Consider the following 14836-nt stretch of genomic DNA (forward strand, 5'->3'; position numbering starts at 1 on the left):
AGCCGACCTTGCTGGTCTCACCGGATTCCCTCTGCTGGCATCTGTAATGTGGTCTGCCGGGTGCATGCCATTTCGGGACATTGTGGGGTGGACACCAACTTAAAAACTGCGCAGACTGTGCTGTGGGTTGGAAGGCCTGCCACGGTGTCGGTTTCATTTCTCCGTGGAAGTCCTACGCAAGGTGATGGGAAAGAGCGATAATGACTTGGGGGGAAATGGTGTAAGAGGGGCAGCTCATAGCTGTTTATCCAGTTATTTGGGTGTAACTGAAATTCCCTCCCCCATTTTCCAATGCTTTCTCCTCAATCCACTTTCTAATAAAAACATATTTAGTAAAAGTTTCAGTTGGAAACTCAGGGAATATAGTTTGAAATGTGTGTCTGGTGTTGTTAAAGTTTGCATTTTTAAAATAGTGATTTCTTTGGGGGTGGAGGGGTGACAGAACTGTAAATAAAATTTATTGTATTTTTATCCTGAGGATTCAGCAGTAAGACATGGATTATAGCTCCTTTCTCCCACTTGTGAGATCATCCAAGTACATCCGTCAGAGACACCTTGTGGGAATGAAATGCCAGTGCATGTCAAACACTCAGGGTGAGCCTGACTCATGGGCAACAGTCAACACTCAGCACTGTTACCTAATATTAATATCTATAAAGAAGCAGTGACTTATAAACCTAATGGATGAAACATTAAATAAAACTATATTAGCCCTGGCCGGTTTGGCTCAGTGGTAGAGCATTGGCCTGTGCACTAATGAGTCCCGGGTTCGATTCTGGCCAAGGGCACTTAACTCGGTTGCGGTTTGTCCCCTGCCCTGGTTGGGGACGTGCGGGAGGCAACTAGTCGATGTGTCCCTCTCACGTCGATGTTTCTCTCTCTCCCCCTTTCTCTCTCCCTCTTTCTCTACTTGCAGATAAATAGAAAAACATCCCTGGGTGAGGATTAAAAAAAACAACAAACTATATTAGCCTAATAACATTTTCCTGTACTACCTGAGATAACCTCCTGTATAACAAATTGCCCTAGAATATTCATCTAAAAGGGTACATAATCCAAGATATCTCTAAATTCCTCTTCCCTTTGCCCTTAAGATGAGATTAAGCAGCATGAGACTCTGCAGCAGAGTCTGGGATTTGAAAGCAGGTCTTGAAGGCAAGTATGAGTGTTTTATTTATTTCTCTCAAAGCCAGCTCTATGCCTCTCCCATCATCATCAGATATTCTCTGAGGCTGTCCAAGTAATTGGCATTCAGCAGGTTAGTGCCTGGAGAAAATACCCAGTGTAGGGCTGCCAGATTGAGCAAATAAAACTACAGGACACCCAGTTAAATTTGAATTTTAGATAAATGGATTTTAGCATAAGTATGTTCCATGCAATATTTTTGGTTGATCTGAAATTCAGATTTAACTGGGCATTCTGTGTTTTATCTGGCAAAGTCCAGATAAATGAAAGTCCAGTGAAATGAATGAAGAATGGGCCTCACATTCCAAAGGACGGCAAGCTGACACAGATTATAAAGTGAGTCTGATGTGAGTTTTGTTTTAGTGTTCTTCAGTGAAGAAAAGAAATAATGCACTTGTGTTTATAAATTGGTTATTTGTTGAGCTATTTCTTACCTTTTAATTCTTACTCTCATTTCCCACCTACAAAGCAGTGCTGACCTACTCTTTAATATAAGCAAAACATCAAGATTTTGGATTAAGCCCAGCCGGTATGGCTCAGTGGTGGAGCATCAACCCATGCACCAAGAGGTCACTGGTTCAATTCCTGGTCATCTCTCTCATTGATGTTTCTATCTCTCTCCCTCTCCCTTCCTCTCTCTAAAATCAATAAAGAAAAAAATTTTTTTAAAAGATATTGGATTAAATAATATGCTGAATAGTGTTTCCAAATAGTTTTTATTAGGGGCCAACTGTATGTCAGGTACCATTTCAAGGATGAATAAGACACAATCTGTGCCCCAAAGGGTAATAAAATAGCAACACAGAGCGCTCCTCCACATAAGTAAACGCAGAGGACTGTGGAAGTTCAGAGACGGAGTTACTGATTGTCCTTGGAAGCAGTGGGGGTCAAAGCCTCACTTGCCCTCGCTGCACAAGGGTCAATGGCTCCAATCCAGATGAGGGAGCAGAGGAGGGAAGTTCTAGGATGACAGCTGTGCCTAGACCTGGAGACTAACCTATCCTGATTGGAGTGGTTAAAGTGGAGGGGAAAATGGGATTCGATAAAACTGGAAGTATGGTTGGGAACCTGGAAGCCCTTGACACTCTTAGAAGGTAACAGAATGCAAAAAAAAAAAATGTCAAAGATTCAATTACTTAGATTAAAAACTTTCTAAATTAGGTTAAAACTAGGACCTTCAAAGGGGAAAATGTTGCAGGAAAGGCATATGCAAGTGTGGTGAAAACTAAAATGGATTGATCTTTTTCAATTTATATTTATTTTTATTTTGCTCCTTTTTATTGAATTAGTTGAGGTGACACAGGTTAACAAAAGTATACTGGTTAAGGTACACAATTCTACAACACATCATCTGGACACTGTATTGTGTGTTCATCACCCCAAGTCAAGTCTCTGCCCATCACCATTTATTCCCACTATCCCCTCCTCCAGCTCCCCACACCATATTCACGCATTCCCTGAGTTCTTTTTTAAAAAATCCTAACTGCAGGACATGCTTAGAGAGAGGAAGGGAAGGAGAGAGGGGGAAACATACATGTAGAAAGAAACATCAGTCGATTGCCTTCCTTACATGCCCTAACAGGGGACGGAACCCATAATCCAGAAATGTGTCCTGACCGGGAATCGAACTGGCAACCTTTCAGTGCACAGGACAATGCTCAACCGACTGAGCCATTCCATCTGGGCCATGTCCATAAGTTTTTTTCTCTTTTTTGCTTAATTCCTCCATCACCTACCCCCACCCAGCCACCCTGACAGCTGTCAGCCTGCTCTCTATCTATGAGTCTGTCTATTTTGCTTGTTAGTTCACTTTGTTCATTAGATTCCACATATGAATGAGATCATATGGTACTTGTCTTTCTCTTACTGGCTTATTTCACTTAGCATAATGCTCTCCAGGTCTATCTATGCTGTTGCAAAGGGTAAGATTTCCTTCTTTTTTTACAGCTGAGTAGTATTCTATTGTGTAAATGTACCACAGCCATTTTGTCTACTCATCTACTGATGGACACTTGGGCTGCTTCCAAATCTTGGCTATTGTAAATAATGCTGCAATTAAGATAGAGACGCATATATTCTTTTGAATTAGTCTTTCACGTTTCTTCAGATAAATTCCAAGAAGTAGAATTGCTGAATGATAAGGTAGTTTCATTTTTAATGTTTTGAAGTAACTCCATACTGCTCTCCACAGCACTGCAGCAGTCTGCATTCCCACAGTGCACAAGGGCTCCCTTTTCTCCACATCCTCACCAGCACTTGTTGTTTGTTGATTTATTGAAGACAGGCATTCTGACAGGTGTACGGCAATATCTCACTGTGGTTTTATTTTGTGTTCCTCTGATGATTAGTGACGTTGAGCATCTTTTCATACATCTATTGGCAATCTGTATGTCCCCTTTGGAGAACTGTCTTTTCAGGTCCTTTGCCCATTTGTTTTATTAGATTGTTTTGTTTTGTTTTTAGTGTTGAGTTTTAAATGTTCTTCATAAATTTTGGATATTAACTCCTTATCTGATGTGTTGGCAAATATTTTCTTCCATTCAGTGGGTTGTCTTTTCATTTTGTTGATTTTTTTTTTTTTTTGCTATGCAAAAACTTCTTAGTTTGATGTAATCCCATTTATTTTGTTTGTTTGTTTCCCTTGCCTGAGGTGATATTTCGGGAAAAGTATCAGTATGAGATTTGTCCCTGATTTTACTGCTTATATTTTATCCTAAAATTTTTATGGTTTCAAGTCTAATATTTAAGTCTTTAATCCGTTTGAGTTTATTCTTGTGTATGGTGTAAGAAGATGGTCTAGTTTCTTTTTTTGTACTTATCTGTCCAATATTCTCAACACCATTTATTGAATAGACTATCTTTACCCCATTGTACGTTCTTGCCTCCTTTGTCAAATGTTAATTGACTATAAAGACATGGGTTTATTTATGGGCTCTCTATTCTGTTCCATTAATCCATATGTCCATTTTTTTATGCCATGCTGTTTTGATTACTTGGCCGTGTAATGTAGTTTATATCAGGTAGTGTGATTCCTCCAACTTTGTTCTTCTTTCTCAAGATCATTGTTGCTATTCAGGGTCTTTTGTGGTTCCATATAAATTTTTGGAATATTAGTTCTATGAAATATACTATTGGTATCTGGATAGGAATTGCATGGAATCTATAGATTGCTTTGGGTAGTATAGATATTTTAATAATGTTAATTCTTCTTATCCATGAACACAGTATATGCTTCCACTTATTTGTATCTTTTTCAATTTCTTTCTTCAGTGTCATAATTTTCTGAGTACAGATCTTTTACATATTTGTTAAATTTATCCCTAGGTATTTTATTCTTTTTGAAATAAATGTGAATGAGATTGTTTTCTTAGTTTCTCTTTCTGATAGTTCATTATTGGTGTATAAAAATACAACTGATTTCTGGATATTTATTTTGTATCCTATTACTTTACCAAATTCATTTATTGGTTCTAGTAGTTTTTTGCTGGAATGTTTAGGGTTCTCTAAATACAGTACCATGTCTTCTGCAAATTATGACAGTTTTACTTCTTCCTTTCCAATTTGGATGCCTTTTATTTCTCCTTGTCTGATTGCTGTGGTTAGGACTTCCAGTACTATGTTGAATAAAGTGGACATTCCTGTCTTGTTCCCTTAAGGGAAATGCTTATAATTTTTGCCCCTTGAGTATGATGTTGGCTGTGAGTATGTCATATGTGGCCTTTATTACTCTGAGGTATATTCCCTCTATTCCCACTTTGCTGAGAGTTTTTTTTATCACAAATGGGTGCTGGATTTTATCAAGTACTTTTTCTGCATCTATTGAAATAATCATGTGGTTTTATCCTTCATTTTGTTTATGTGGTGTATTTTATTTATTTATTTATTTATCTCTTTTAATCCTCACCTGAGAATATGCTTATTGATTTGGGAGAGAGAGAGAGAGAGAGAGAGAGAGAGAGAGAGAGAGAGAGAGATCATTGTGAAAGAGAACATTGATTGGTTCCCTTCTGTATGTATCCTGACTGGGGCTTGAACTCAGAACATTTTGGTATATGGTATGACACAACCAACTATGCCACACCAGCCAGTGCTATGTGATGTATCACATTTATTGATATTGTACCAACCTTGCATCCCCGGGATATATCTGACTTGATCATGCCATATGATATTTTTAATGTATTGCTGGATCCGTTTTGCTAATATTTTGTTGAGGGTTTTAGCATCTATGTTCACCAGGAATATTGACCTATAATTTTCTTTCTTTGTAGTGTGTTTGTCTGGTTTTGGAATTAGGATAATGCTGGCCTTGCAAAATAGGCTTTGGGGGGGGGCGGTCTTCCCACCTCTTGAATTTTTGAGAATATTTTAAGAAGGATAGGTGTTAATTCTTCTTTGAAAGTTTGGTAAAATTTGTCTGTGAAGCCATCTGGTCCAGGACTTTTGTTCATTGGGAGTTTTTTGTTTTGTTTTGTTTTTATTACTGCTTCAATTTCACTAGTTGTAATCTGTTTACCCAGATTCGCTGATTCAGTTTTAGAAGATTGTATGTTTGTATTAATTTATCCATTTCTTACAGATTGTCCAATTTGTTGGCATATAGTTGTTTATATATTTTCTTACAATCCTTTGTATGTCTTTAGTGTCAGTTGTTACGTCTCCTCTTTCATTTCTGATTTTATTTGGGTCCTCTCTTTTTTTTTTTCTTGATGAGTCTGGTTAAAGGTTTGTCAGTCTTATTTATCTTTTCAAAGAAACAGCTCTTGGTTTCATTGATCGTTTGTATAATTTTTTTAGACTCTATTTTGTGTATTTCTGCTCTAATCTTTATTACTTCGTTTCTTCTACTCACTTCAGACTTTGTTTATTGTTCTTTTTCAAGTAATTTTAAGTGTAAAGTTATATTGTCTATTTGAGGTTTTTCTTGTTTCTTGAGATAGACTTGTAGTGCTATGAATTTCCCTCTTAGGACTGCTTTCACCGTGTCCCATATATTTTAGGTTGTTTTGTTTTCATTTTCGTTTGTTTCAAGGTATCTTTTGATTTCCTCCTTGATCTCATTGTTAACCCACTCATTGTTTAATTACATGTTATTTAGTCTCTGTGTCTTTTATAGTTTTACTCTTTTGATTGATTTCTAGTTTCATATCCTTACGGTCAGTTAGTCTTCAGTTGGTTATTCAGGATAATTATTCTATAATTTAGCCATAATTCCAGTTTGGTCCTGGGAAAGGTGATGTATTTTCCACTGCCATCTTTGATCTCCCTGGATTGATTTTTGAGACACTTACTGTGTGGTATCTAAACACTGAGACTACATGTAAATCTGAAATCCAAGAATATATTTCTGCAGATGGCCTGGAGAAGAAAGTATAATCAGAAAGCTCCACTAGACTGTAAAGAAGATTCACATAGTCTAATAATGGAAATAATGCTTATTGGTTTTCAACTTTTAGAATTACCTTGTAAATAAGCCAAAGAAGATTGACTATTATTATATAAGAGAATGTGAATAAAATTAATTTTTTAACATACTTTTTAAATGGTAAAAGGAGATGCAAGTGGGGAGCAGGATGGGAAGAAGGTTGGGTTACTAAGGGTCTCATTTTAGAAAGTGGAGAATCAAGAGATATTATTTAGCCCTGGCCACTTTGCTCAGTGGTTAGTATCGGCCCATGGACCAAAGGATCATGGGTTTGATTGCCAGTCAAGAGCACATACCTGGGTTGCAGGTTTGATCCTCATCCCTGGTCGGGGTCATGCGAGAAGCAGCCAATCAATGTGTCTCTCACACATTGATGTTTCTCTCTCTCTCCCTCCCTCCATTTCCCTCTATCTAAAAAAGCAATGGAAAAATATCCCCAAGTAAGGATTAACCAAAAAGAAGAGATACTGTCTATAGTTGATAGAACAGTTAATAAGGGTCTGGATACATAACAACTTTGCAGAGAAGAGAACAGTACAGGGCCTGAGTATAGAGATATCACTCTATTGGGAAGATCAGGGAAGAGAAAAGATAGGACCAGTGTACACAATGAGATAGATAATGCTAAGATGATACACCAAGAAAAAATACTATAGTATATTATTTTGGAAACATGGAGATCATCATCAGATTTCTAAATAGAAATCACTCTAGATTCTTTTGGGGAAATTGTACTGGAATTGGGGTGGGAGGAGATTAGAGACTCTGGCTTTTCTCTTTTGGTACTTTAGTACTATTTAACCATTTGGAATATATGCATGATTACATTGATTAAATATTTAAAAAATTTTAAGAATAAGAGTTTGTGAAAAGAAAACCTTTACCAAGACAATGGCCTTCAAGAATGAGTAAGAGTTCATCTGGAAGGAAGAGATGAAGAGAATGCTATAGATGTGGGACTGCATGAGAAAAGGCACAGGGGCCTGCAGTGACCAATATACCTTGGAAATCTGAAGTTCTCATGTGGCAAGAGCACTGAGTATAGAGACAGGATGGAGCAGAAGGTAAAAATGTGAGGGTGAGCTGGGACTACAATAACAGTCTACCGAGTATAGCAATAGAGTTTGCACTGTGAGCTTCTTGAGGACAGGGATTATACTTTTATTAACCTGCATCCAATAAGGAACCTAGACACAGTAGTTGCCCAATAAATGTTTTATGAATGAATGAAAAATATTTGGGGGGCAATGAGGAGCCACCAAAGGCTTTTTTTTTTTGTTTTATTTATTTATTTATTTATGTATTTGTTTGTTTGTTTGTTTGTTTATTTTGGAGATAGAGAGAGACAGAAACATCCATGTGAGAGGGAAACATCAATCAGCTGCCTCCTGCACACCCCCTATTAGGGATCGAGCCCACAACTGGGTATGTGCCCTGACTGGGAATGGATCTGGGACCTCTCAGTCTATGGGACGACACTCAATCCACTGAGCCACACTGGCTGGGTGAGCCATCAAAGTGTTTAAGCAGAGCTGTTGTGCTTCTCATTTTTGGAAGATGTTCTTGTACTGAAGAAAAGAAAAAAAAAAGATGAATTGAGATTAGAAAAACCAAAAGCATGGGATCAAAGGAAGCTATCAGGAGAGAAGTGGTGATATAAAACAGGGTAGTGACAGTGGGAACTGAGGTTGGAAGGTCTACTTGAGCAATATTAGCAAAGCAGAAATGGATGTGAGGATAAATGAGGAATCTGAGATTTCTAGCTACCAGGTAGATGTTGGGCCATTAATTGGGATAGGAAAAGGAACATGTTAGAGAAGTGAATCAATAAATGCAATTCTGTGTATATTGAGTGTGAAAGACCTGAGGAGGATGTTTCTAAAATTGTGAGTCTAAGATTATTAATGGCTTATACAATCTACTTAGTAGACCTAGACAAGTATTTTTTAATGAAATGGAACATGACAAATTTTAAAGTGAATCACATGTGGTAAGGGTAAGTGTTGTTTCCTGAAATGTTTATTTGCACATATGTAGTTATGTATGTAACTGATGAAAAATGTATTTTTTACCATATGTCAAAAAGAAAAAAGAGAAAGAAAGTTTGAGATCCCCTGCCCTTGAATACCAGGTGGAATAAGTGGTGTGTGGAGTTGCCTTATACCTGCTTGAGAGAGCCAACTGTGCAAACTTCTTTCAAGCTCTATTTGGTGACTTCACATTGAGAGCTGGAAATCAGTCATGGCCAGGACTTCATGCCACAGAAATCAGCACACACTAGAAAATGGGATTTTTTCCTCTGTCGTGAACTAGGACACCTTTGGGTGGACCTACCTCACGGGTTATGAAGGTCTGAAGCACAGTGGAGAGATCTGGACAGAAGTTATTTGAAAGTGAAAATGTCTTTGCCCAGCCAGTGTGGCTCGGTGGGCTGAGAGGTCCCGGTTCAATCCCCGGTTAAGGCATATGCGGGGGTTGAGGCTCGACCCCCAGTAGGGGGCATGCAGAATGCAGCTAATCACAGGGTAAAGGCAGGGAGTCAGTAAGGTGTAGAGATAAGGATACAAAGACTCTAAGTATAGATTACTTTTAAGACATTTTATGGAGAAGAAAAGGAAAGAGACATGGCTGAGGCTTGAGTGAGAAAAAGCAAGAGGAGAGTGAAAAGCTGGGGATGGTCGTGAGATCTGCCCGAGGATGCTTGAAGCCTTCTGGGCCGCTGGTGACTAGAATTCACTCACTGGTCATGGAGGCAGCGTGTCTGGTGCTGTGCTCTCCCGGAAATGTTTGCCAGTCCAGGAACATGACCAGAGAGGAGGGTTACCTGGGCTTGGAAATGAGGAGAGTGGATTGTCCAAAGGCAAAGAAAATAGGAATTGATGGTAATTTGAAAAGATAACTTTTTCTAGTTAAGATGTCACACGTTTGTATTATTAGAAATCTGAACAAAACGACAACAAAAATCATAGAAAGTGGGGGTGTCTCTTTAATCACAACCCCAGTGGGTAATCACTTAACAATGTGGTGCATATCTTCCAGACGCTTCTCTAGGCTGAAGTATTGTAATTGAAAAGTCTGAGTTAAGCACACCCGGGCTTGTATCCAGCACTACGTTACTAGCTCTAAGGCTTTGGACAAGTTACACAGCCTTTTAGCCCCTCAGTTCCCTAATCTGTAAAACTGAAATAATAATAGCATCTATACCACAGGGTGGCAGTGAGGACTGAAAGGATCATGCATGCAAATAGCTTGCAGCAATATTTGGTAAGCAGGGTGAACACGCGATATACACACATACACAAACACACACACATATGTACACACACACACACACACACCCCTCCAGGAAAGGGAATTCACATATATAGGAATATATACATACATACATAGCATGAATAACCAGGAAGAACTGAAGAATACTGGTGGATTGACTGGGTTGGGAGAACCTACCCTAGGCAGAGTGCACAGTGGGAAGGTAGACTGTCGTGGTCAGAGAATGGAATTTGAAGTACAAGACTTCAGAGGTGAAGTCCTTCTAGAAGACAGTGGGTCTCGGATGGTCATGCCTCTAAGTCTCTAAAGTGGAGAGAAGATAAAGAATCCTCTATTCAATATGTCAGCCAACTCCCAAATTTATTATTCAGTGCCAGGCTTAGTCTTCATTCCTCTTCAGCCATGACTTAATGTCCTTTGTAGACTTGGTTTACCTAGAGACTCTGCCACTGTGGATGTCACATTGACTTATTTGTAGGCATCAGTAATTGGGCTCGGAGATCTGGCCTGTCAGACCTGTCTCCAGGATGTTTTTTCTTGCTCAAGTCACTGATAACACCTCTATTAACCTCCATCAAGATGTAGGCGGTATTGAGCCATGTCCAAGACTCCCATTGTTTCTTGGTGGCACTATGATTCACAGCCACCTGGCTCCTTTATCTGGGCACTGAGTATTTGATTCCACATGCACAGTGTCATCAATTCCCTCCTTCCCAGGACTCCTACTATTACCATGCTAATCAAGGTCTACCCTCAAAAGCTCTACCTTTGACAACTACATAATGTTTCTTTTGTTAGGCAAGTTATACGTGCTTATTGTAGGGGGAAATGCTGTTTAGCTAATACAAATTCAGTGTACACCCTTTTAAGCTTTTCTCCAAGTACAGGGATATATACTGAAGTATTAGTTTTATAGGATTCTATTTTAATTTAGCAATATAACACTAATAGTTTACCAAGCCAAAGAATACACATGGGCAGTATCACAAATGGCTCTATATCTTCCCTTATTAGTAGAAATTTGGGTTATTTATTGGAAATTTGGTTTATAAGTTTTAGTTTTTGAAATAGCACACCAGTGTATATCACTGCGGTTAAATCTTTGTGCATGTTTTAATTTATTTGTGATAAAATCCTGGGAATCGATGTTCTGAGTCAAAGTATATGCATTTTATTGCCCTTCTTACTCTTTTTCCCTCCTCCATGGGTGTCCCTCACCCCCGAATACATTATACCTTCTTGGGACAAAATCACTTCTTTAAAAATGATGGACTTGTAGTGTAGTACTTGTACTTTGCTGTTCAGAAACTGCCAGCCTTCCTCATTGTACACGGGGAATGAAGTCCAGACACCTTGCCGTGGCATTTGTGGTCTTCCAGGATCTGTTCTCAACCTCTGTTCGTCTAGGTTTCCCCTGTTCAGCTCACTTTACACTCGCCCATTCGGGACTCCCTGTTGGGATAGTATCCCCCCTGCTTGGGGACTTCTCATTTTCTTGGTCCAGATCCTGGCAGGAAGCATGTGGCATCCTCAAACTGGATTATTTAAGGAGTGTCTGATGATTTGATAACTGTGTGCCAAGGTGAGAGTAGAATTCAGGGAACCCCACAGGCATAGTGCAATGCCTCCAGGCAAACCACACGACGGTCCCTTACCAGCGGGGTTCTCAAGGAGCAAGCAGAGAGAGAAAGCGATGACTGGGACCCAGCAAGAAGAGTTCCACGGACAGGGTCACCTGACATCCGCAGCAGACCCCTGACAGCCAGGCAGGAAGCCAAAGGCCTCAATATTCCAGCACACTTTCCATCCACCCTCGAATCTCCTGCTGGGAATGGGCCAGGCCCAGCTGGAAGGCACAGGGGACTGAGCCCACAGATGCCTCCTGGCTGAAGAGTGGACAAGGATCTGATGGGACAAATGGAAAGCTTCCAGCATCATTGAAAGATTCTCACATGTTACGTCTTCAAGGGCTTTAGTGCTTCTCTTGGGGCATTTAATACCGTTTCCATTATATTTTCATAGTGAAAGATCTTATCTCTTCAACTTGCTCCATAGCTCTTTAAAGAGAGATACGGCCTGTTCGCATGTGTGATCAGAAACTCAGGGAAACTTGGTTGTGAATTTGTCCCCTACCAAGGGCTTTCCTCAGGTAGTTGAGCCAGAGGCAACAGGTCCACAGGAGACAGTAGAAAAGAAAAAATGTCTGAACAAGGCTGCTACGTGGAAGGCAGGGTATTAGATACAATGACAGTCACACGGACCCTCATATAAGCCCTTTTGGAATCTACAGTCAGCATGTGAAAGAGTTACACAGACCTGATTCAGGTCGTGCAGCCCAGAGAGGCTAAGAGGGAACCACAACGGTCCCTCTGAGGGGTACAGGATGACAGAGTGACACCTTAGAGAAAATATGGCCAACCTGGAAGTCCTCACTCCCGAGACCAGGACTCCCTGAGCCTCATGCTGGATCGGCACACATCTCTAGCCTGGGCTGATCAGCACTGATGCTGGAATCCCAGACCCAGCACACCCCCTTCTCCCGTCCAACCCCAGGGGTGGTCCAGGATGTCAACCTCAGCCCTCCTCCCTGACCAGGAGGCTCTGTGAAAGCCCCGACGGGATGTGACAGGCAGAACCAGTGACTGGAAGCCACAAATGGAACCCGACCTGCTCTCCCGCTCTCAGCGGAAGTAGACAGCCCTGGTCTGAGCATGCTTGAGCCCTCTGAGCCTCCACGTCCTTCTTGTAAGCTGTCTATCTCTGCGACTTAGGTAGGGCTGGTGAGAGAATACCCGCAAAGCACCCAGAACAATGCCTGCTCCACAAAGGCATTCAACACATATTTCATTTCCTTCTCGCCACTCCCAGATCCCATGCCACCCTTCTGTCCAGCTCACTGCATCGCCTCTCTCACAAGTATTGGTTTGAAATGGCAACGGCATCCTTCCCAGGTGGGGAAGCCTTAGCTTCCATAGCTGTTGCATGCGACTTTGACTTCCCGTCTCAGGAGGTGGTGCAGCAGGTAGATAAGACCACAGTCGCTGTAACCAAACTACCTGGGCTGTCTGGTGACGAGCTGTGTCACCTGAGGCCTTACTTGATTCTCACGTGCCTGAGTTTGCTCGTCTGTAAAGTAGGGATAATACCTGTACTTGTCCCCATGATTAGACTTATTAATATATGTTCAAGCACTGAGAACAAAGCCCATATGGGCTTGTTATTACCATCTTCTCTAGAATTGGAGGGAGAATCAATTCACAGTGTCCTGAGCAGGGCTCAGTAGTAAGCAGTGAATCCGCACAGGAATGGCAAAGCTGCCCCGCCCACACTTGAACTTGTGGTCACTGTACATCAGCTCTGACAGCTGAGCTTAACTAGGGTGGGAGAGGTTGTAAGAGATGAATTAAAACCCAGTAGCAGTGTGACTTGCATGAAATAAGTTCATTGCAGTAGGTCTCAATATTCTCATATATTAAAGGAATTTTTGACTCGATTTCCAGAGTCCCTCTCTGATTTTAAAAGGGCATTGATTCTAGGAGAGAAGTCATCTGGGTCAGAAATTTTAGTCCCAGTGCTTGAGTCAATGTGACCAGGGGTCAGCGACGTGCCCTTTATTGCTCGGTGGCCCCGATCATGACCTGGGTGAGAGACCCTTGAGGGTAGATATTTTATATTAATCCCAGATGAAGTTACTCATCAGCCACAAGGCCACACTGACAACATTAAAAAACATTTGCCCACAAATTTAGTATTCTATTAGCAGATTCACTACTTGTAGAGTACAAAGAATTAATATTTTTGTGGAGTTTTTGTCTGTCGTAAATATGTTTTATTGATTTTTTAGAGAGAGAAGAAGAAACATCAATGTGAGAGAGAAACATCGATCAGCTGCCTCCCTCATGCCGCCCACTGGCATGTGCAACTCAGGCATGTGCCCTGACCGGGAATGGAACTGGGACCTCTCAGTCCATGGGACGACGCTCAGTCCACTAAGCCACACTATCTGGACAAGAATTAATATTTTTGAAGATCAGGATTTATCTTCATCTCACTTTTATATGGCCTTATGTGCTGTTCTTGTCAAAATTTAAAATTTTTTTAGCCGGGCCAGTGTTGCTCAGTGTTTGAGCTTCGACCCATGCACCAAGAGGTCCCAGTTCGATTCCCTGTCAGGGCACATGCCCAGGTTGTGGGCCTGATCCCCTGTGGGGGGCATGCAGGAGGCAGCCAGTCGATGTTCTCTCTCATTGATGTTTCTATCTCTCTCCCCCTCTCCCTTTCTCTCTTTCTAAAATAAAAAAAAAAGAAAGAAAAAAAAATTTAAATCAAAATATACCCTTTTAAGCCATTTCTTCATCACCTCACTCTTGACTTATGAGAAATCCTGAGGGCTTCTCCCTTTGGTTGCCTCACTTCCTGGCCAGCTCACAGCCCGTCAAGAAATTGGGGCCAGAAACCTATTACCGGCTCCTCCTGCTATCCAAAACTAGAGCTTCCTGTGACACGTTTAGTAAGCTGAACTGGTGTAAAGCAAAGACACAATTACCATGAATTTATATAGAAAATTTTTGAGCATTCCCAGACCCCAAAACAGCCTACCAAATCATACCAAATGTGCTCATTTACGTCTGGTTTTATGCGAAGCACAACACCCTTGCGGGCTTTCTTAGGCTTCTCGGGTACCTCGGGACTCGGCTTGCTCACAGATGTACAAAGTGAATCAAGATACAGCACGATGCTCCCAGGCACAGCGCGAAGCTCCGGAGGCTCGATGCGGGGATGCTGAGTGTGGATGGCGGGGAAGGAGCTCGGTGGGACCACGCTCGCTGCCTCTGTTACAGCTGCTGCCCAACAAACACTGAACTGTTCTCTGCTCTTGCCTTTTTTTTGTATAAGTGAAAATCCTCTTTGGATTTATGTCAGTTAGTAAAAATAAAAACTAATGTAGGTCTT

This window comes from Molossus molossus, unplaced genomic scaffold, assembly GCF_014108415.1.
Source record: "Molossus molossus isolate mMolMol1 unplaced genomic scaffold, mMolMol1.p scaffold_m16_p_8, whole genome shotgun sequence".
NCBI classification, from domain to species: Eukaryota; Metazoa; Chordata; class Mammalia; order Chiroptera; family Molossidae; genus Molossus; species Molossus molossus.